The sequence below is a fragment of the Erithacus rubecula genome (genome assembly GCF_903797595.1).
Source record: "Erithacus rubecula genome assembly, chromosome: 1".
Lineage (NCBI taxonomy): Eukaryota > Metazoa > Chordata > Aves > Passeriformes > Muscicapidae > Erithacus > Erithacus rubecula.
Window position 1 is genome coordinate 76,652,966 of NC_136658.1, and position 22,940 is coordinate 76,675,905.

General features: G+C 38.9%; 1 protein-coding gene and 1 long non-coding RNA gene across 2 annotated transcripts in view; both read left to right on the top strand.

Moving 5' to 3' along the window:
• Window positions 1–22,940, top strand: part of ATP8A2 (ATPase phospholipid transporting 8A2) — a gene marked incomplete at its 5' end in the record, with an annotated part of 312,234 nt that overhangs the window by 11,465 nt on the left and 277,829 nt on the right. The gene's annotated exons all lie outside the window — the stretch shown is intronic.
• Window positions 150–20,831, top strand: LOC306807605. The gene is made up of 4 exons (XR_013775751.1): window positions 150–261; window positions 390–433; window positions 15,530–15,683; window positions 20,708–20,831. It is a non-coding gene; the product is annotated as an uncharacterized lncRNA (long non-coding RNA).

A 22,940-nucleotide genomic window follows, 5' to 3' on the forward strand; every position in this document is an offset into this window, starting at 1 on the left:
GTTGTGCTTTAACTCCTCCCCAGAAGAAAGGCTTAGCTAGGTAACAAGTTCTACCTGATGAGAATTATTACAGCTCTGTTTACTCTAATGAACCCCAGATCTATAATTTGTGGGGGAGAGAAGCTAATGCATACAGAGAGGAAGGGTTTAAAAGGGGGAAAAAAAAAAGTAGTAGAAGGTCATGTCTTTAGAGATTTTTGGTAAGATAAGCTATAGCACCTAGGAAACTTGTTCTTTCTTGTACTTTTGAATTTCAGTCAGGTAAGTTGGTTTCAAAGGAACAAAGGTTTTGCTTGTTGAAAAAATTTGGTTTTGATATGTTGAGCTCTAATGCTCTGAGGTAGATACTGACTATCCTTATCTTTTCTTCAATTTTCTACATGGAAAAGCTGAAGGCCTGTTTTCTTGATATGAAGGTTTACTCAGAGCTAAGGTAATGATCTACTAGTAAGCAATATCTATTTCTGCTTTTATTATAATGATTTTTTTCCTTAATCTCTGATTAGATATTGCTTGGTAAAAACATAGTCAAAACTTAAACTCTGAGAGAAAGCATTTACAAGTTTTTAATTCTTTTGTGTAATTCTGTGTTCCTGTGTGACATGAGCACTACAGTGATGACTCTCAACAGCTGCACAGTAGGAGTTATGTTAAAGATGAGAAATATACTTGCTTAATACAAGAGACTCCTTCAAATTTCTTGGGATGTAATGCTCATTATTGCCAAGGAGCTGTTGTTTTAATGATCAGCCCAGTATGAAGATGGTAACTGAATAGGAGGGATTTCTCTCCACTGAGTAGTTCTGCTATTCACAGCAAAATAGAACAGCTGTGTGGAAATAGCATTTCAGTAATATTTCTAATGACCTCTAAGTGTGGTATGGTAAATTAATGCTTATTAGTTTGGGACTTCTGCTCATATGTGACCACATAGTTTCTGTAATAGTCTGTGGAGTGAAGGGAAATAAGGCTTGCAGTCTTTCATAAAAAGCTGCTATATGAAATTTGTCCCCAGTAGTTATTTCAGAGAACTAAGTATTTGCTTTGATATTTTTTTTTAAAAAAAGAGAAGGGGTGTGAAACATATATGGGGTGAGAATGACTATTTCTCTTTCAAAAGGTGTCTCCTCTTTCACAAAAAGACTTAAACAATGGGTATAAAATCCAGGGATGGTTATAGGTTAGGACTGTCTGAAATTCTGTCCTGAAGAGTATAGCACTTTGGTCTCATCATCTGAAGTCTAGCTGATAAGTCTCTCCTAGGAACGAAACAGCAGTGCTTGCTGTACCTGAATGTATGCACTGTCTCTGGAAATTGAGTCAGCCAGGTGGAGATATTCAGCTTTCAACCATGGTTGGTTGGTTTGAGCTTTTTTTTCCCCCCTTCTCCCTAGGGCTACTTTTTAATGAAAAAGCTCCTCCTGTACCAGCACATGAGTCATAAACATAATTTCCTCTAAATTTGCAGCAATACTAGATAATTAAATATTGAAGAGGTCTGTGATTCTTGTCTTTGCTCATTCAAGAAGCAATTGCAGTAAAACTCTGCCCATTGCAGACAGGTATACTGGAACGTCTCAAAAGTAACAGATGGATACAGTACAAATGTACTTAAAATCTCAGAAATTATGCAATAGGTCAAGCTGAATCCTCATCCAATAGAAAGCAAACATTTAATGTTTTGGCAATGACAAGCTTTGTGTGGAGCCTAGCAGGAGACCTGTTAAGGTTGCAGTCTCAGCGGGTCCAGTCAGCAGAACTCTGCCCAAATCAAATTCACTGTCACCAGTCTGCAGCAGTTCAGGGTCTGATCTACAGGATTACCAGAAAAATCTGTCAAAGCATCATTATATATCTTCCAGAGATCAAGCCACTGAGGCTATTCTCTCTCTTTGGGGGTGGTGGGTGAGAGGAGAGAATATTTTTAAAACTCATCCAGTACAGATGCTGCACACAAGATAGCTGTTCCAGGAAGAACAACCTGCAGGAGAAGACTTACTAGACTGGGATTTTTAAAATAAAAATACATCTTCAGCTATGCTTATAATATAGGACTTTGGCATAATGGTAGCAGGTGGCTTCAGTATTAAAATAACCGGTAATTATACTTTTCATGTAATGGGCTTCAAAGGAAAAAGGAAGAAACCACATGAAGTATTCTCATCCTTGGTCTGGTTTTTCTGGCCAGGACTGCAGAGCAGAGATAAGACTGGCTGATACTGCAAACCTCTAAGCCTCTCTTATCTATCAATAGTGCTCTCTTACTGACAGGGACAGGCAGAGGTGTGTGATGGCAACGTTTTTCTTGTCCTTGGTTAAACATAGAACTGCTGTTGAATTTTCTGTTTTGTAGGTCTGTTTATACATCCATTACACTGAAAATAAACTTGTCCTACATGGAAGACTTTCGGTCAGTTCACAAGTCTGTTCTGAGCTTAGTGCAGATACGTCTTTGTTAAGCTACCCTAAACATAATTAGTGGTGTTCTGGCTTTGGGAGTCCTTGGTGATACATTTCAGTTGTAATCAATATGAGAGGCTCTGCACTAGATTCTTCATCTGGTGCTAAAGTCTGGGAGTACAGTATCTACTCTTCTAGGTCCAAATATAAGAAACCTGAAATACATGTGTCTTTTCTTCTACCCCCTTTGCTGCAGCTCTTCTCTTGGACAGGTGGTAGTTTCAGTCTGGTATTCCAAGTCCTCTGGAAGCTGCCAGGTGATGGGGAAGGCTGCTAATTCTCACACCAGCATATTTACTCCTGTTTGAAGGTGCCTTAAACAGAAGAAAATGTCTGTTAGAGGCAGAAAATGAATCTGAGGAATGTGCTGCGTCTCTGCATGCCCTGTGCTCTGATGGTGACACAGGACAGCAGAGTCCCTCTGCCATGTATGTGCTATTGCAAGAGCTCTGAAAATAGTTACCCGAGGTTGATATGGGCTTTCTGCTGGTAACAGTCAACTTCATGATGTCCACTCTGCACTGGGGATGGCATTTCTTGTTGCTCTCATGGAAGCAGTGTGATGAGTCTGACTGGATCATGCTCATAATTCTAGAATTCAATGTAGTCTTCTGCATAGCTATGAAGTGTTCCCTTCATCATGGAGGATTGCTGAACAATCCTTGTCCTCAAGCAGGAGGTCTAAAATTTTCTATCTGATTAACAAGACAGTGTTAATTTTGTTCCTGTGTAATGTCAGACTTCAATGTAGCTAGTAGATATTAAATTAGAGAAATTACTAAAAGATAAATAAGGATGCAATAGACTAATTTTATTAGTTGCTACACTATACAGTTACATGCTGTTTTCTGCAAGGCATTTGGATGCTGTATGAGACATCTGAAAATATTTTTCAATTAGAGGGAATGAATTGGTTGCCAATTTCCTCTCTTGAATGCTTCCATTAACAGTCCCACTAACAGTTGTAGTGAACCTTTAATGAATACAATAAGCCACATAACCCAGATGAGCCTGCGTGGCTTGGTACATGATAGGTTCTGTAATGGTATCTTGCAGTCATATTTTCTAATGAATTTTCTATTTGCATGAACCACTTGTTATGATTCTTACTAAAAAAAAAGTTGCCTCAGTCGAGAAAATGGGCTATAATTGAATTTATCCCATAATCTTTTTCCTATCTGCTTTGTTCTGTGTTAAACACATTTGAAGAATGGCAAAAATAGCAAAGTAGTAAGAATGTAGTTGATTAATAATGTGCTGCTCTTAGTTTACCACTCAATCCTTCGAACTTTTATTATAATGTTGGGATACCCTCTGAGGTAGGCTCATTTTGAGGGCTTGTGCAAGCCCTCAGCAATGCAGATGGGATCTGTTCCATGCCAGTTCAAAGGCATGGCTGAGTATCTAAGGTGAGTGCTTGGATGTGTGTATCTGTACTGAATAGTAGGACCTCTATTGGGATGAGGTAAGATTAGGTCTTGCTTCTGCTGTAGCCTAGTCACTTCTTCCTCCAAGTGATTCTTCCCTGTTGTCTTCTGCACGATGTGTCTCATTGCTATAAAGCAGGGAGAAGGGGTTTGATGAAATGCTGGGAGTGAACTTTGTGCCTGACTGTATCCATCAGCTGATCCTTGATGTTAAAACTTGCTTCTGGATCACTCTTTGTTCTTCCCATGCAAAAAAGGGATGTATGGATTTGAGACCCTGAGGTTGAAGAGAGTTTATTTAAACCTCAGTTGCCTATTTTGTAATCAGATATCTTTTTGTAAAGGCAGTGTCAGCAATCTTGCATGGCATGTAAACATGTTCATGGTATGCCCATATGTATTTAAGTGTCCTCCTGAAAACTGGTGCTCTGCTAAGATCCTCTAGAGTATGGACTTCTGGGTTTGGGGATATTATGTTGCTGTTTTGAACAAATTTGGATTTAAAAGATGAGACTTTTGGAGGATTTATTAAGGGTGATTTGGGAGTTGCCCTCAACAGTGCTGAGGGAGCCCCACTTTTTCAAAGCTGGCTCCACTTTGCAGAGCCATTCTCTCACAATGCCATACCTCAGATCAGCATTCAGGATATCTAAGCTGTCAGCAGCACTAATGAGGAAATGGTGTTTAGTGAGATGTGGCTGGCTTGCTGCTGGCTGAGCCCTTCAGTCCTGGTTTGAAGGACAAGTGTCTGCCAATAAAGGCAGGAGCTTCTCTTTGAAATGGGGAATGTAAACCCCCTCCCTCCGAATCATTATAATTTTGAAATTAAGGGAGCTCCCAGACAAAGATATGGGAATTAGGAATAACAGTTCTTTACTAGGAAAATTAAAATATAAATACAGTATCCCAATGCAATCCCCAAACACTGACAGAGTCAGAATACAGCCTGACACCCTGTCAGTCAGGGTGTTGGTAGTAGTCCCATTAAATGGTGGCTGCATCCCCCTGCAGTGGCAGATGTGGTTCAGCTGAAGCAGTGCTCCTGTAGAAGGGTGCAGTTTTCCTCTGAAGGTCCAGAGATGTTGTGGAAAGGTCTGGTTTTCCTTTGGAATCCAGTGGAAAGATGGATAACTTGCTGTTCAAAATCTCAGTTTTTATCTAGGTAGGAAAGGCTTGACTCCTCTCCCAGTGGGATGATGTAATTTTATCAGTCATACAGTGGGACTGTATGGGCCAGCAGCAGATGATACCTTCCTGCAGGGAGGATGGGTTGTGGAGAAAATAAAGATGATTGCCCCACCTGGTTTTAAAGATGGCCCATTAGCAGATAGTATGTGCCACAGAGATAAGGAAATCACTGCCCCACCCAGCTTCAACAGATGGTGATAGAATACACATTTCTGGCCACATCCTATATTGCAACCCAAGACACTTTCCCAGTGAAAGAAGTTGGCAGTGGCGAGATTTGGTGTTGGATTTGTTGGGCTTTAGCAGTAGGATCTGTCACAAACTGTAGAGGGGCCAGCACTGGTTGGGTTGGTAGTAGAGCTGCAAACTGCTATGTTTTGTTCTTAAGTGTTGAAATATGCCCCAAAACTGTTATCAATCCATATGTGATCAAGGCAAAATATTAATTATTGTATCTGCATAATAGAGAAGAAACAGGGCTTTCCTGTTGTCTGTTTTGTTTCTGCTGAGCTCTTCCACAATACCTGTGCACTTGTGCAAACACGAGAACAAATCTCACTTCCTGAATAAATTGTTTCCCCAGTGCTCTTACATTTTAATGAAGCAGTGGGATTGTCTTTGTAATCTGACTGCTATTGGCTGAAGGAAGTTTAGCAGTGCTACTGATCACTCTCCTTACTCCATTAAGGGTCGGAGCAGCTCTGTCCATATATCTCATAGCTGTTGCAAGGTGCTGCCTAGCAAGCAAATGGCTGGTCTAAGCTGCCTCTGACAATCTCAATTAATTATCTGCAACCTAGTTCATTAACCAAGTCTGAACAGTGAATACTGCACTATTAGTATTGTGAGCGGTGTATTTTTTGCATGCTGCCTTTCCTCTTCTTTCCCTGCTGCCTTCAGCACTGAAGGTCTGAGGGTTACCTGCTAATGCCTGGTGTGTTTAGAGCAAAGCTGCCCTGTAAATAATTCACAAGGTTTACAGGTTTCAGGCAAGTCTAATTAGAGTGGCTAAACTGAAGTTGAATGATGACAGAAGATGCACAGTATGGGATTTTCATCTGATGCAAATCTGGGTTTTGGTAGAGCTGTTACAGATCTCCCTGTGGTAACTGAAGCCAGATTTCCCCAAGTCTTGGTCAGACTGCTTATCTGCAGTTGCCAGAACAGAGTTATCTCTGCCCTGTATCCTGCTTGCCTGCTGTGGATTCCTTCGAGGTCTTTGTTGTTTTCTTTTTTAACAGAGGATTTTGATGAGTAATGAGGATTGCCCATAAGGGAATTCCTATGGATCTATTAATCATTAGACACCTTTATGAGAGGAGTCTTGGGGCTACATTAAACCTTGAGAACCTGTAGGGGAAAGGCTGTGCTTAGTCTCTGTGCTTTTAACTTAGTTACAAGCACAGAGAGTCAGTGTGCTACCTCTGAATCTTTAATGTCTCAGTTAGACTTTGGCCAGACACCAGGCAGTAGGGCTTTGTTAGGCAAGAATTGGTAAGTGATGGGTTTTGGATTAGTGCAGCTGTGACCTTTCATTTTAAAAGGCATTTTTATACTGTGTTTCAGTAAGTAAATGAGTTCTGTCCTGGCCTGTTAGAAGGCAGCAGTCTCAGGAGCAGGTCAAGTGCTACTGCCACAGGGTATGAAGAATACATTTCTTTGCCTCCTCTTATTGCTCCAAGCAGATATTGTTAAATGTTTTTATTTTTTCCCATTGTAGCTATTTAGCATTCTTGCCTCTAGAAAGGAAAAAAAAAATCTAATTTAAGTCTATAGCATTTTTAATGCCAGCTTAATGTAAGTGCAAATAAATTCAGGAAACTGTAGAGGCTTCAGGCTACTTAGAGCAAACTAGAGTTATCTTTATATAGTGAATATTTGGCTTTTGTTGGTGTTTACTTGAGAGGATATTAAGAGTAAAAGGATGGAAGAAAAATACCTGTTCTCTTTATTTATGCTATTATAGTGTTTGCAAGTACTTCATCTTCTTTATCGACATCAATACTTTAGCTTTCTAAAGTAGAAAACCTACTTAATGTGGAAGCAACTGCATTGATAACAGTGAGACAAAAACGTTGATAACTGGATTGCAAAGACTATATGAATAGGCATTCTGCTTTAGTTTGATTTAGTAGTGAAGTTAGTGGAGCACAAGCTAGGTGGCAGGGCATTAGTTCACAAAAGTGAAAATAGTTCATTCTGGTTATTCAGTATTATCTTTAGATACTATAGATAATAGATGTATAATAGGCATGTTACTATTTATTGAATGGCTGGGTTTCTGTATATTCTGTGAAGAGGTGATGTAGACATGAAGGTGAGTGAGAAGTTGGTTATCTTGCTAGTGAAATTTCCAACCTCATTTGCTCCTGGTGCAAGCTTTCTTTTTTTTGTTGTTGTTGTTGTGTGTGTTTGTTTGTTTTGTTGGGTTGGTTTTTATTTTTTTTTTTTTTTTTTGGAAGAACGGTCTTCCTGAATGTATTCATGGAAGTCAGAGATGACTTCAGCTGACAGTGCAGCATTCCTGCTATTCATGGCAGGGATGGTCTGGCAGTCCAAGTACAAAAGGGGCTTTGGAGGTGTAATTGGCTCCTCTGTTTTTGTCATACTCTGTGCTGGCAACACTGCAGGTATGGGTGTGTTTACAGTGGGAACAGAGGTGATCTGGGGTCTCCTACATTTCAATTCTGGAAGACTGCTCTGGAGTATTTTGAGATCAGAGGCATCCTGTGTTACCTATTAACATCTGCCTCTGAGTTTTCTAACCACTAGAACAATATGAGTGATTGTTATCCTCTTTTATATTTTCTGTAAAGATAAAATTGATGGTTTATGCTTTGATTTTGACTGTGATTACTTGATGAGTAATCATTTCTTGCAAAAGCACTTTGTACACGTCAAGTGCACTTGCTGTAGGCAGCACTAAGATAATCTAGAAAGAAAGGTAGCTTTATGGAATACTTGTTCTCTCTTCCTTTGTATGCCAGATACCTTTAAAAAAATTTTTTCTTTTTCAAGATAATAGCTGCACTGGAGTATGTATCAATGTTTAGAGCTGAAACCATAAGAAGCCTTCAAGGAGGCAACTTAGGTAGTGAGAGGTAGGCAAGCAGCTCAGTTGGTGTTAGGTGTACATCATTCTTATTTTCAGTGTGCTTAATTTTATGGTGAACTTCTGTTTATCTGTGAATAGTAGTGCAGAATCAGACTACAGCACAATGCATTTCTTTCAGCAGGTTGTAGCTTCAGGTCACCATATTCTCTCTCTTATGGGACTTGATGTGTTTCTTTGCTATGAGCCTTGAGATTGAGGCTTGAAATCAAATTCTTGAAATGAATTAATACTTTAGTATTTTGCTGGATTTCTGATGAGAAATGTCAATAGCTTGGAGAACTAAGTTATACAAAGTAGAAAACTTCTCCAAGCTGCAATATATTATTTTTATTCTAGTCTGAAACTTGCTGGTTTGCTGTATGACAAAGACTGGTGGCAGATGGGTCCCAGTGCCTTCAGTGTTAGTCAAAGGATGCCTTGCAAAACAGAAGGTAAAATAACCTGATTGTTTTTTCAGGCTCCCATTTGGCTCTGGAAAAGACAATTGGATTTTCCATTCTTCCCTTCACCTTTTGAAAAGGAAGTATTTGATGTAATTTTTCAGAGAAGGGAAATATAGAAAGGCCTACTTTAGCAGGTTACTGAATTGTGATGAATCTCACATTTATTGATTTTAATATATACATATACATTACATATATAATAAATACATGAAAAACTGAGTCTTCTGCAGATCTTATGACAGTATAGGCTTTGGTGCGCCATAATGAAGTCAAAATTGTTGTACTTTTCTCCATTAAAATTCCATAAACATGAATTAGCTGACTAGTCACTAATCTCATCAGGATTAAGAGACCTTAAAGCAGCATAATAGCATAACAGAGTAAGAGACTGGAAACTGATATTTCTTATTTGTACTCCATGCATGTGCATACAAGTTCTTACTATTTCCTGATTTACAGCATCCAATCAGCAGCTTGGAGATGATCTGGTAAAAATAAATTTAAAACTGGAAATTCTCTTACTAAATTATTTGGGGTATCATTCTCAAATAGTAAATTATTTGAGGTCCCTAGATCTGAGCTGCTCTGAGAATTAATTCCCTTCCCAGTCTGTGGTAGGGAATCTTTAATTGTAGAAGCTAGGGAATTACACTTAAAAGAGAACCTACAGCTAGTCTTTAATTATTAAGAAGTGTCTGTTAGAAGAATGGTCTTTCTGACCCTGTAGGCAGTTCTATGCACAGCTGTCAATGTTTGCCATATGAAAGCATAAGACTGGTGCTCATTGAAAGTGTTACTTCAGAACTCTTTTGAACAGGTGCTTTATAAAAATCTTGAAGAGATAAATCCTGGAAGTGGCTGAAAAGACCAACATCTAGCTAAGGACAATGGAACATTAATTGGTTTACCTGAACTTTTGGCTGGAAAATACTCTCAAATTCAAGTAGCAGTTATTACCCTGCTTATTGCCTGTATTTGAAAAGTGGGTGTCCTGACTGAGAAAACTGAGCTTGAACTAGAGGGGTTTGATCCAACAGTATTATTATCCTAAATCACTTGAATCTACTGACAAACTGATGCTACAAGAGCTGTTTTTCCAATGTTTCAGTCACTCTGTTCTCTAACCAGCAGCCTGAGCAGAAAGGATTAAATCTTGTAATTAGATGCTACCCCTTATCTGTTTTGAGTCGACATGCTGAAGATTTTTAACCTTTTAGAATGCAATAGAAGTTAAGCTAATAGTGGGTGGGATGGTGAGGTGTAATGAATGGAACTTGCCAGTTGTTCCCCGCCAAAAAATCTCATGAATTTTGGTGATACCAAATCTATTTTGAAGTTATTGGAACATGGGCTTTCTAAAGGAATGTTTAAACAAAATATCATATATTTCTGTTGTAAAATGCTGAGAATCCAAGTGGTTACATAACAAATACAATTTTGGTCTAAATATAACAGCAGAGAAGTACCTTCCAGACTTGAGAAATCATTAGCTACAAGACTTGAATAATTGCTAATTACTGTGGTTTGTGGCCAGTGCTGATGAAGTCACCAGAGTAGGAACAAATGCACTTAAGCCAGCTGTGGTATTTGATTTCTTGCTTGTAATCCTTCTCATTGGCTTTCCAGGAACCTGGCTAGTGTATTGACTTTCTTTCTACACTGAAGTACACAGAATGAAGCAATATTTGCTTTATTACAAATTATTAATTGGGTGAAACTTGTTTTTTAAAAACTTCCAGCGTTCTGAGCTTTACTTGTGGCTGTGGTGCTTTGCTGGTTTCCAGTGCTTGATACACACTCCAGTCATCAATTTGTGTGGAATGAAAGTGCTACAGGGGCTCAGCATATTGTGAGCATGTATTTGAGGGTGTAGGCAGAGGAGTCTGAACTCTAATACTGTTAAGCAGTTTGAACTTCTCTACAGAGTAGTCTTTGAGTTGCATAGATCACTTACTCCCTGCAGAAGGAAAAACTCCTTTTGCTAGGACTCCCAACAGTTGATGTGATGTTGAACTGTATCAAAAATATATTTCTGGCCTCCAGAAGTATTTGCATTTCACCAATAAAGATCAAGCCGTAAAGGAGCAGTAGAAAACTTTTTAAAAGAAGCTGACAGCCTGATGCTCAGCTTGTGTCTTCAGATTTGTCTCTGAAGCCATCATCTCTAGGGTATGTTCAGCTTCTAGTCCTTAACTTTGCTAGCTTGATTACTGGCTAAGAAAGAAACTTCAACTTAATTGTAGCAAAACTGTATTATGTTGAAAGTAGACTGCTAAAGAAAATTTTTGGTGATTGGACAATATACTCTGAGAGAGGCTTGCATAAAATTAACTTAAACAATTCTGTTCTGCTCTGATCTGTGCTCTTGCAGGGTATGTAGTGACCTGTCAGAACTTGAGAGATTAAGACCTAAACTTCATCTTTAAACTGAAGAACTTTCACAGCAAACCATTCAAAATCGTTCATCTACTTCATTCCTGAGGAGTGTGTATGCTGGGGAAGGGCCAGGGCTAACTGCTAGGATGGGGTGTTGTCTAGATGAGCTCCTGTTCTGGGGTCTCCAACAAACAGCCTCAGTTTTGGTCATCAATGTTGTGACCAGCACTTTGTAGCAAATAAGGTCAGTATTTCACTGCTGGGCTGGCATCTTTAGGTACCTTCCTAATATTCAATGCCCTTCGAGATGTTTCCGCACCGAGAGACAGTGTCCTGTAGTAGCCTTCCCAAAAAACTTAAATGAATCAACTAAGAAAAAATTGCTTTCAAGTTTCTTTAAAAAACAAAACACCCAAAAAACTAAAAAAAAAAAAAAAAAGACCCCCCAAAAAGTGTTAACTCTGGCTGTATATATATTTGCAGTTGGACTGAAGTTTTGCTTTGAATTTCTTTAACAATTTTTTTCTCCTTTAGAGATTTGGAACTCGAGGAGGAAAGTAGATCTAGGTTTGAAAAATCTAAAATTTGTGGAAGACTGATAGAAATTCTGTATTTGATTTCAAATTATTGTATAATAAGGACAACTTCAAAGCTTTGAAAATTGTTGTTTAATACTGTTCAAACATTTGATCATTGGTCATTTACAATTCTGTGCTCTTCTGTGAGGTTACATTTGAAATATAGAGTAACTGCAGTGACATCAGAGGATGGCAGCAATACTGACTGTGCTTCATGTTTTGATTCAGTCAGCTGTCAGCACAGCTGGGTGGGTTGAAGTCTGAATGCAGAAAGAGTGGCAGCAGTACTGTTGGGGGCAGTGATGCCTGCTGCAGCAGGTGTGGGCCATAAAGGACCTGATGCAGGATCTTTGAGGGGTGCAGGCTACCTTCATGATCAAAATGTGGGAGACAGAGAATGGGAGAGAAGCTTGTGTTCTTCCTGATTAGGGATGGCCCTTCAAAAATTTGTTTTGGTCTGTAATCTAATGATAAAACAGATTTTTCAAAAATTAGTGTATTCCACAAGAGTATGGACTGATTACTAAAGGACATGGTTGGATTTTTGAGATGCAAAGGCCAGGAAAGGGTTAAACCTTAGATAAATTTTTGAGGCTAGGTTTCTGGGAACCCAAAATGTTCAGGAATTGATTAAGTGCTTGTGGTGGAATCTGAAGGCTCATTCAGTAATAAAATGCATAATGGTATCTGTGGGATGAAGAATAGCTCAGTGTTATGAATGGTATGTCTTGGTTTGTCTGTGATGAACTTGGATCTTGGGGGCAGGAAGGGCAGGAACGCTGGGAACAAGTGGGAAGAGCCCAGTTTCTGTTGCATGAAGAAGTTCACCTGTGCTGCCCTACTGCTGTGCAGGTCTGACTCCTACCTTAGCCAGCTGTGCCTAGTGCCTTGGCTACAAAACAGGAAACCTGTGGTGGGGGATGATGTGTTGAGACTGGGTGAACACTTGTGAATTAGGTGGTTAGAGATTTCATTTTAATGTGCTTACGTTGGTAACTAAAATATTTGCTATTTGCTGCTACTTCCATAGTGAATCATTTTAGCTGGGCATTCCTGGCTTATCCCCTAGCATGTAGTTCTGATTGTCAGGATAAACAAGATGATGACAATCACAAGGTGACTTTAGGAGTAGATATAAGTACATACATAATAAACTGATATTTTACATATATATATAATATCAGTTTATTGTGTATGTACTTATATCTACTCTGTATCTACTACTATATATATATGTGCATATGTAATAAACTGATCTGATATTTAGTCATTCTCTGTGGTTGTTAAGTTTGCTCAAGAGTGAACAGTTTTCCTGAGGAAAGAACAGGTTAAGGAATTATCTATCCTTCTGTTCTGTTTATAAACTTCTGTTTTTAATCTAGTCCTTTCATATGCACCCTAGGTCTACTAAATGAGCAAAAACCTGTTAGAGAAGTGGACGCAAAAAAGAAACTTGAAGTTTGTTTTACAAGAATAAGTGTTGGACACAAAAAAAGCAACTTGTATTCAAGTCTGTTTTATAAGTGTTCGACCCCAAATTACTTGTATTTTGAAAGTTTTCTCTAAACTTTATGCAAACACATCTATTACATCAGAGATGAACTTTGTCTTCAGCATTAAAGCAAAACACAAGTGGTTCCAGCTTTCATGATGCTTCTAATCAGCATTATGTCAAGCTTGTAGCTTGCTTTCAAGCAGTGTGTGGGGAGAGGAGTCTGCATTGCAGAACAATCAAGCTGTAATTGCAGGCAATCCTGAACACATGATGTTTACTCTAAAGGGTCAGGGATGAGGAAATACTTTTTTTCTTTTTGAAGGACCAAAACCAAGCCTCAAACTCCAAAACTCTGAACATTATGATATCTAAAAAAAGCTTTTGTAATGTTTTGATGTCTGACTCATTTTTGTCAATGCCTGGAGCTGCCAGCACTGAGTCAGTGATACTCAGCATTATGCATGGAAAGGATTTCCAATAATAAAAAGCAGTACTGATGCAAGGCAGCACACTTGATGTAAATATGCCAACAGTACTGGTTTAAAATGCATCCTAATTGTTCTTGAGTATCCTCTACATGGCTTATGTATGTTCAGCTTTCTCTGAGAGAAGCTCAGAGGGATCTACACAAGCCATTGAAGGATGTAAGGAGATCTAGCAGACTTTGAGATAAGGTAAATTCAGTGTGGCTGTGGTGTCTGAGATGAGGCTGTAGAGTGGAGGTGGGAGCCCAGGACAGGAAGCAGTCAACACCCTACCTGGCTGATTTTGGGCCTGGCCATTCTAGTGGTATTGCTATACACTTCTCTGTGTTGGAGGTGCCTCTGCAGTCTGCTGTTAGACCTCACCAGACTGGAAAAGGTGAGATAACGAGTTTGGCTTCAAGATAGGTCATTCATATGTCCCATTGTAGGGAACTGCTCATCTGAGCTAGGCTGGTGTAGTCAGCTGGTGAGCTCCTACTGTATTTTTAGTAAGGAAATAAAAGTACAACTATATGCAGAGGACAAACAGATACAACATTATCTGCTCATGGATGCATCTGGGTAGGGAATAGATAATGTTCTCAAACATTGTTCTCCGATGTTTTCCTCATGCATTATGCAACATGCTTTCCTAATGAAAGCTGGATAAGAGCACCTAAAATTTTAGAGTTACCTTCCCCTCCTGAGGGAAAAGCACTTACTTGTAGCTAGCAGTGTCTTCCATGGTTTCCTGTCATTATCTTGCTCATTAATATTTGATTATAACTTGCTAGTCTTTGTTGTGCCAATTGTCAGGTGATGCATGCAGCTTCCTGTTGGTGGAAAGAGATGGGCTTGATACACCCCTGACATCTGGAGCCTGGCTCTGCACAGGCATAAACAGAACTAAACCCCACAGCTGATGGTGTCACCAACATGAATGTGCTGGTAGCTTCAGAAGGGCTGAACTGTCCACGGTGCTGTTGTTGGCAGTTAACAACTTCTGGTGGTTCTTCCTATCTCCCCTTGCTAATGTGGGCTGGCTTTCCCAGAGCACACAGCTGTCCTAGCATAGCTCTACTCCCTTGATAAAAATAGAGTCTGTACCACTCCAGTGTGCCTCATGGCCACAGGGAAATCTTCTACAGATCCAGTGGTTTGCTGGGATGGTTTCTCCTGATACAGTTCAGAAAGTCCTTCCTCCTATGGCTGTATTCTGAGGCTTTAAACAAGCTGCTGATGTTTTCTTTTCTATTTCCTATCCAGAAAGCAAGCTTGGAGGGGGGTGATGGGAATAAGGGAAACAGACTGCCAGGGAGGAAGGACCCTGGAACGCTGTTCTTAGTGCTTCATAGTCATGTACATGATCCACAGATAGGACTAATGGTCGTGGTTATCCAAGATGCATCCAACATAAGTACATATGACTTGAAAGAGAGTCACATGATATAGGGCTTACTATGAGTGAAAAGAAAGTGAAAACTACTGTTTCTTTTCTTAAGGGAGAGGGATTTTTATTGACTGAAGTGATAGCTGAAATAATTTGTAACATTTTCATTTGTCAGTAAAAATACTTTGCTATTAACCTTGTTCAGAAGCAAAGAAAAGTAAGTTAAAAATAACCCTTTACACCTGCAGAGGTGAATGGGTTTCATTGACCTGTAACATCACAGATACCATCTCTGGTAGGAGCAGAATGTCTTTCTACTAAGATTTCTCTTGAGAAATTGTGTTTTGAAACCTGGTAGAGGTGGGGAAGAGAAGTCAGAGTCCAGGAACTGGACAGGTCATTGTTTCAAGTGCCAAAATCCAGGATGATGTTGAAATTTCCTTTTTTTTTTTTTTTTTAATTTTTCAGTTGAAATATATTAGAATGTTTCAGTGAAAGCCACAGCTGTCTCTTTGTACATGGCACCTAGTGCACGCTTGCATTGTGTGAATCCAGTGCGGAGCAGTTTGAAAGTGCAAACATATATTTCACAGATTACCATGGGGATCACTTTAATCAGCTTTGAGACCTGCTAATGCTGTAGAGATCTTTGAAGGACTACTGCTGTTTTCATCTCCATGCAGCCAGTGCAAGAAGGAATGAACACCATGTCTCTGTGCCGCCGCTGGAAGAGATGCTTCTCCCTAGGTAACTGTACAATGGGCAGCTGCTTTTGTTGTGCATAACACTGAACTGGGGGTGGACAGAATTAAGAACAACAGCTTTGGGAGTGCTTTAGAGCAAAAGGTCACTATGTATGCAGTAAATCTTTCTAATCTACTGTTGGCTAGAAGCCAGCGTTATAGGCCTCTGGGCTTTTAGTAGAAGAAAACAGCTTTAAATCATGAGCATATAATAGAAACCCATTTATTTTTCCTGTTTAAATTGTTCTTTTAGAAATAAAGATCAGCTGTGCTTGCAGCTGATATGCTTAAAGCTGTTAATAAATTGTTATAGAACAGATGCATTACAGAAAGGAAAAAAGCACTTGGGTGTCAGAATGCTAACAGAATTATGAGTGCCAAAGATATTTTTAGCTTCAACCAACATTAATACAGGGAAACAAGCCTCAGAGGTGTGAGGCAAGAAGGCTGGAGCTGGTTTCTTCTCAGGATTAGCTGTAGCTGTCAGTTGTGCTAAGGAGATTGCTGATGTCTGTTTTTTAAATATTCCACTAATCACACAACAGATATGCTGTACTTGATAGTTATGTACATGGCCCACAAATGGGATTACGAGTCATGGTTATCCAAGGTGTATCTGACAAAAGTGCTAGAATTCCAGGATCTTCCTTGAGCAGTGGATTATTCACAGGAAGGATTCTTATGCTTGTGTGAAGTATAAGAATCCAATTTAGCTGTAGCTTTTGCCACCTCATGTTCACTTTCTAAAAACTGTTTTAACAGTCAAATTTCTGATCCAGTCTCATTATTTTTAGTTTCTACAAGTAAGATGGAAGTAGAATTATTGTTGTGCATTATCAAATGCAATGGTTTGTGGTTTAAGTTTTTTCCTTTGTATTGAAAGATTTTTTTTTTCTTTAGCAGAAAATTAAAAAGAAACTTAATTTAAAAGTTTTTTATCTGGAAGGGTGAAAGTTCACAGAGAATGAACACAGCGTGTTGTCACGTGCTTGCCCAATGGACCTGCATTTGCACTGCCTTGTGTGTGAAAATTCTTGTTATGGCAAATGCTTAGCTCTAAATCCAGTGCCCTCCACACAAGTGCTGAAGACTTGTTAGTTGTTTTCTAATATGTGCACATGTCTTTTGAACTCAACTGACCGTTGGTAGGCCATGCTATCCAGGAGCTAGAAATAAGAATAGTTTGTGAAAAGAACAGTGAATTGGTGACATGTGGCATTACAGTAGCAGAAACCTTGTTCCCCAGAGTGTCAAAACCAAGTGACCCCAAAGAGAGAGCACTAGTGCCTGGTATATCAAGTTGTCACTGAACCAATGTCTCTTACTGCCTTCAAAGCTGCCTTAACTGGTGTTTCCTGTGGGACTTGTTCATGTGCTGTTGGTTGGAAAAATGTGATGACTTTTTTTTTTTGATGCCTTAATGTCTTTATAGTGTCTGTGAAATTGCTGGAAACCTGGAACATATGGAACTCAATTTTCAGAGTTGAATCTGAGTCTGAGAAGTGTAAATTTAAAAAAAACCTATTTCACAGGAAGTGTTTGGATTTGAACTTGAGGGTTTTAATGACAGTTTGGGAGGCTCCTTGAGCTTACTTGAACTGCAGTATCTGCCTATTTAAAATTCTGGTGTTGAACAGTTGAACTCTGCTGAAGCTGACTATTCAACTTTGTGTCAGGCTGTTATATCTAATTTATATGCTGCCAGAAATTTATTTTTTCAGGCATCAGGTATGCCATTGGGTCTTATAAATCACATACATGTTGTATATACCAAAAAACCCTTCTTGAAGTCCAGGTTCTGGTGACAAACTGCTGGTAAATACACAAGTGAGTTTGAATAAGAGTGAAACTTCTAGAAACACCTATTTTGTCCAATGCAATACAGGAACTCTAAAACTGCAGCAAACCACCTGTTTGAGCTGGTGTCAGTTACTAGTCCCCCTAATATTTTTGTGGCATTAGTTTGAAAGCTGGGGTGGGGGAAAAAAGGAATTGACTTCTTTACTTACTAGTGATACATGTTCATCCTTGGAGTTGAGCTGACAGTTGTGGCTATGAAGTTTGAGGCAGAATAAGAATAGCTCATGTGCAGTGTTATTAGCTCAGCATTATCAGCAGAAACTACTTGGTTTTGACATCAACTGAGTAGGTACAAAATTTCTTGGGAGATGGAGAAGAGCTATTTTAGGCCTTTATTATTCTTGTGGTCTCACCAAGGCTGCATATGAGGATTGTTAGAGGTTATAGAAACATTAGGCCTTTATTTTGCCACTTCAAGAGGCAAAAAGAAATGTACCAGGGACACTTTAATTTAGACTATAAGTGATCCTAGGCTTTCCCATACCTGAGTATTTTGCCTTTTTTTTTTTTTTCTTTGACTAACGTCCGTTATTCATATGGAGGTAGATTAATTTTATTGAATGGATCTGCTTCTTATCTCTTCCCTCAGTAAGAGCTCTGTTTTCTTTCTAGAAATATGCAGTATTTGTGTGTGAGTGCATCTGAATCTTCTCTGTATGCAGTTTCTGCTGAGCTCCTGAGGTAGCATAATTCTGGTTGCTGCTGTTTTAGTTCTCTGAAGTCTTTAATGTTCTGCTAGGAATTTGGTTTGTTTGTGACAACATTTAGCTGCTTCATTCAAATGAATATAGGCATATGCAAAAAAAAAAATAATCCAGGCTCCAGCTGTCTCTGTGGCATGCAATTCCATTTACAATTGGAGGCTGCACTTCAAAAGCAGCAGTGTTTTGTGCCTTGAATTTCTTAGAGCTAAGAACTTCCTAGTTAGCAATTTAAGATTATTCAAAAAGACCTTTTTTTAGTGTTGCCAAATTTATCTTAGATCTGGGATAAACACAAGAAAAGTGACTAAACTTCACAAGGAACATAATATTCCTGTTTTTGCTTAACATGAACACAGCCAAGAAAATGGAGTTGTGGTTCTAGTTTCTTTGACCTCTATGGTTGCTTTTCATCAGCTGAAGCTACAAGAAATCTTTCATAAATGTGCCATGTGTCTTTTAACATAATCATGTATGAGTTACTAATCCACCTATTCTGTGAGTATCTGTGCATTATTAGAACACTGCAGTTCTTCTGTAGCTACATCCCACAGGCAGATTGGTCCTCCTTGGATTGACCAGTGTATCCAAACTTACCTTCTGGCTTAGCTGAGCTTCCATTTCATAGCAGCATTCTTTGCAGTGATCCTTGAAGTTCACTGTGAGATTCTACAAGTCCATGAGCATTATCCCAGTGGCTAACTTTCCTGTCCAACAATAATTTCTTTGTCTTGTTAATTTTGATAATCAACATATTGCATAGCTGGTAAAGAGGAGGAGGAAAGTTACAGACCTGTTTACTTTCCTGTGCAATATCTGTTAGCTTGATTGATGACAACTTCTCCTTGCATCTTGAAATTCAGGGAATAATGTTCCTTTGGTCTTCTCTGAAGCTTCATTTGATTTTAATATCCTTTTGGAGCTACCGTCTCCATCTGAGTCTCACTTTGTTTATTGGTCTGTATCTTGCACAGAAAAAAATTCCTATCTTCAAAACTGATTCACTGCTGTGCATAAAATAGCTGTTCTTTCTTGCTGTGCATCTCTAAAACATCTGCTGCAAAGATATTGATGTCTTTCTGTGTTCTGACTTGAACAGGGGAGTTATCCAAGAGCTTTAACTCCCACTGTCCTAAGTTTGACTCACAGTAGGATTGTTCCATAGCTGTGGCAAATTGCTTGAGCTGAACACAAGGATTTTTCACTATCATTTTAGTTGTCAACAGATACAAATTCAGGGTAACTTTTAAAATAAAATCTTGTATGAAGAACTCTAATCTGTTTTTTTTCTCACTTACTATCCTTGCAGGTTTTTTGCATGCAAAAACCCCAAAAATACAAATCCAAAACAAAACCCAAACAAACAAAACCCCAAGCCCTAAGAACCAAACTTCAAACCAATAGTAAAGGCACTTGGAGGATGTACTTACCAGTTAAAATATCAGAACTGACTTTACTTCCAGCTTTTCTCTTTCTTACCATCTTTAGTCTGTAAAAAACCCAGTATCTTCTCTGGGACTGCACATAATGCTGTTTGTGTCTTGCTGCACAAGCTGGTAAGTGGAGGGGCTTGGACTGACTGAATAGTCACATAGATATCTGCAATAGCATTTCAGTAAGTAACTCTACTGATTTGTTTTCTGCTTCTGGTTTTGCCTGGTAGCAAGCATTTCAGCCCATTAGTGTACAAGACCTGCTTTAGGGCTTTTAATGCCTAGAATGATGGAGTTGGACAGAGATCTCTTGCTTCCAGCATGAGAGGCATTCCCTGGTGATAGTCAGAAGGTTGCTGTGCATGTGTTCTCATGTATTGTGTATGTTGAAGCTAACAACCATCTTCTGTCACTAAAATTTGTCAAGGCCTCCTAGTTATCCTAGGTGGAAGCACTCATTGCCCTATAAGCTTATTAGATACTACTGGCTCAGAAACAGTAAAAGCAGTGAAGTCCCAGGTGAAAATGTATAGTACTTTGCTCCTTTTTTCTACTCAACTTTTGTATTCCTGTGGAAATCCTACACTTGTTACTGTCATGTACAAAAGATGGTTTTTAGTGAAAAGAAGTTCTGGTTGGCCTCAAACTGCAAGGTACTCTCTTGGGAAAGCTGAAGAAAGCTTTATAACTGCCTATTGAAATTGACAAGAATTGCTCATATTTTCATGATGAAAGTTAATTGGGTACCACACATGTTAACTCTACCTGCTGAAAGCTTTAAATTCTTGAAAGATAAATATTAGTAACATCCATGGTGCTGTTTACAGAACTGAACCAGTTTGCAGTAGAGCACATCTAAAACTCCATCTACTAAATATAACTTTTAAAAGTTTCTTGATGTAACTTAAAGCAGAATAGTTATTGCATGGTTCGTGAGAGAACTGAGAGGTGTTTTGCATTTGCATATTAACTTCAAGGCTATTATGAACTCTGGTATTTGCATTCAGATGACCTAAAGACATTTTAATTTACAGGACATGGATCTACAGTGAAGGAAGCATATTAAAAATTACTTTTGATAATAGAAGAGAAAATAAAAGCTCTACTGTGAAATCTTCCAGATCTTCCTTTGGTCAGACATTCCTTTGTTCAGATGTTACTCCAACTCTACTCTCAAACAGGGGCAGATTCTTTACCTCTTTTTTGTAGCAGATCCTAGTCCTGCAAACAGTGTGCAGAATCAGAAGTATGATTCTTGGCTGTAAACACTCTTAACATTGCTTTCATTCTAGATGGCATGAAGCCTTGGGCGAACTCTCCTGTATAAACCAGCTGTTTCTCATAGCTTGTGGTTTTGATATTTTGGTGAGGGGCTTAATTGATATATAATCACTTTTTCTTAAAAATGGAACATGTATTAGCATGTCACCAAGCTAGAAGTAGTAACTAGCTAGCTGATCTACTTAAGTGAAAAGTGATAAAACTTTGGCATGAGTTGTCTTATGACTTCTTGGGTGTTTGACCAGCATCCCAAGTGACTCATCTGTCAAAACACTACAGAATTCACAACACTTTCTTTACTCAAGCATGCAGAATCTGTGACTTTTACTGTTATTAAGGAGACAGGTGCACACAGGAAAATGTTATCTTTGCAGGCCCAGTGATGTAAGAATATTAAACCATAATTCAAGTGATAATAAAAGCCATGCGAATTTGTCAGGGCATCAAGTCTGGTTTCTCTTAATGATGAGAAAGCTATAAAATCTTTTTATTTTTGTCAAGCTTTAATCACTTCTTATTTTAGAAGAAACCTCGTTAAATTGTATGAAGTAAGAGCCTTGAAGAAATGAATGGGCTTTTTATAAGGGAGTTTATAACTCAAGTCTGACTCATTGAACTTGTAAAGCACAGTGGGAAATTATTAAACTCCTGCAGAAAGTGTCTCATGCCTCAGAAATGAAGCAAGGTGTATTAGATGATGTTGCAATTCCACAAGGATCTAAGTGGTTGAGTTGTCATCCTTGAAGATGCTTAAGAAACAGTTAGTCATGGTGTTTTGGAACATGGTTTAGCAGCAGACTTGGCAGTGCTGGGTTCATGACTGGACTTGAGGATCTTAAAGGTTTTTTCCAACCCAAACAGTTCTGTGATGCAGATTGAAAATCAATATGATTAGGACATTCAAAATCAGAAGTAGCTAAACACACTAAATGAAGAGGCTATGAGATACAGTGGTCTGTAATTAATACTACTAATTGAAGCATGCATAGTTTTATTCAAAATAAATTGCATAGCAGTATTATAAGTCCTAGGGTGAATAACAGGAAAGATGCAAGTCTTGTGGGAGAGAGTGACAAGTTGGCATGCCCATGAGTGAAGTCAGTAAGTCTTACTACTCTGGATACAGGGAAGTAAATGCTACTGTGAATAAGAGCTGCTGTGCCTTCAGTTTCAAGTTCCACAACTGTTGGATGTGGTTAAGTCTGCTGTCTGTGTTTATCCACAGCCTTTGTGAAACAAGAAACAGGGTTGAGGTTACTTTTGCACGGCTGAAGTGATGGTCTGCATGTGGTCAGGTGTCCTTGAGGGGGATACTTTTGACGGGGGTGTAACCCCTGGGACTGCTGCCCACCAGGAGGCACTCAGAAGCTCATGGCTCCCTAACTTCTTTTGGAAATGCAGGGAAAGGAGGTGATCTACAGCCAGCAGTAAAGCCACTGTCTGCTTTGAGAGGCTTTTGGATATGATCTGCTTAGTAACAGGGGAGGGAGGTGGAAGGCATTGCTGATGGGCAGAATTATTGGATAATCTTCCAAAATGAGCATTATTTCACTAAGAGTTGAAGCAGTTGCCTTGAGCCACTTTCAAAACCCCAAACCTTATTACAGCTGTTTCTACATACTTGTAAGTCTGCTTTGAAAACATTTCAGAGCATCTAAAGCATGAGACAAATTATCCTTGAGGCACCTGTCTTGAAGAGAGCAGCCAAAAGGATAGTACATTAATGAAACCTAAATACCTCTGAACTTTATCAACTGTATTGACTCAGTTAATCCTTAAAGTTATGGGACAGTTTCATAATACTTTGCAGCAAGGAGAACTAGTCAACAGGAAGATGTCAATCATCAGAGGATGTGTATGTAGAAAACCTCAAATAAATAAATTCCCTGCAAAAACCTAACAATTTTTACAACATGTTTTTTCTAGAATAATTGCACTTCTGTTCTGGCACTTGATTAGGAAAACTGATGAAAGCTGCTTCCTTGC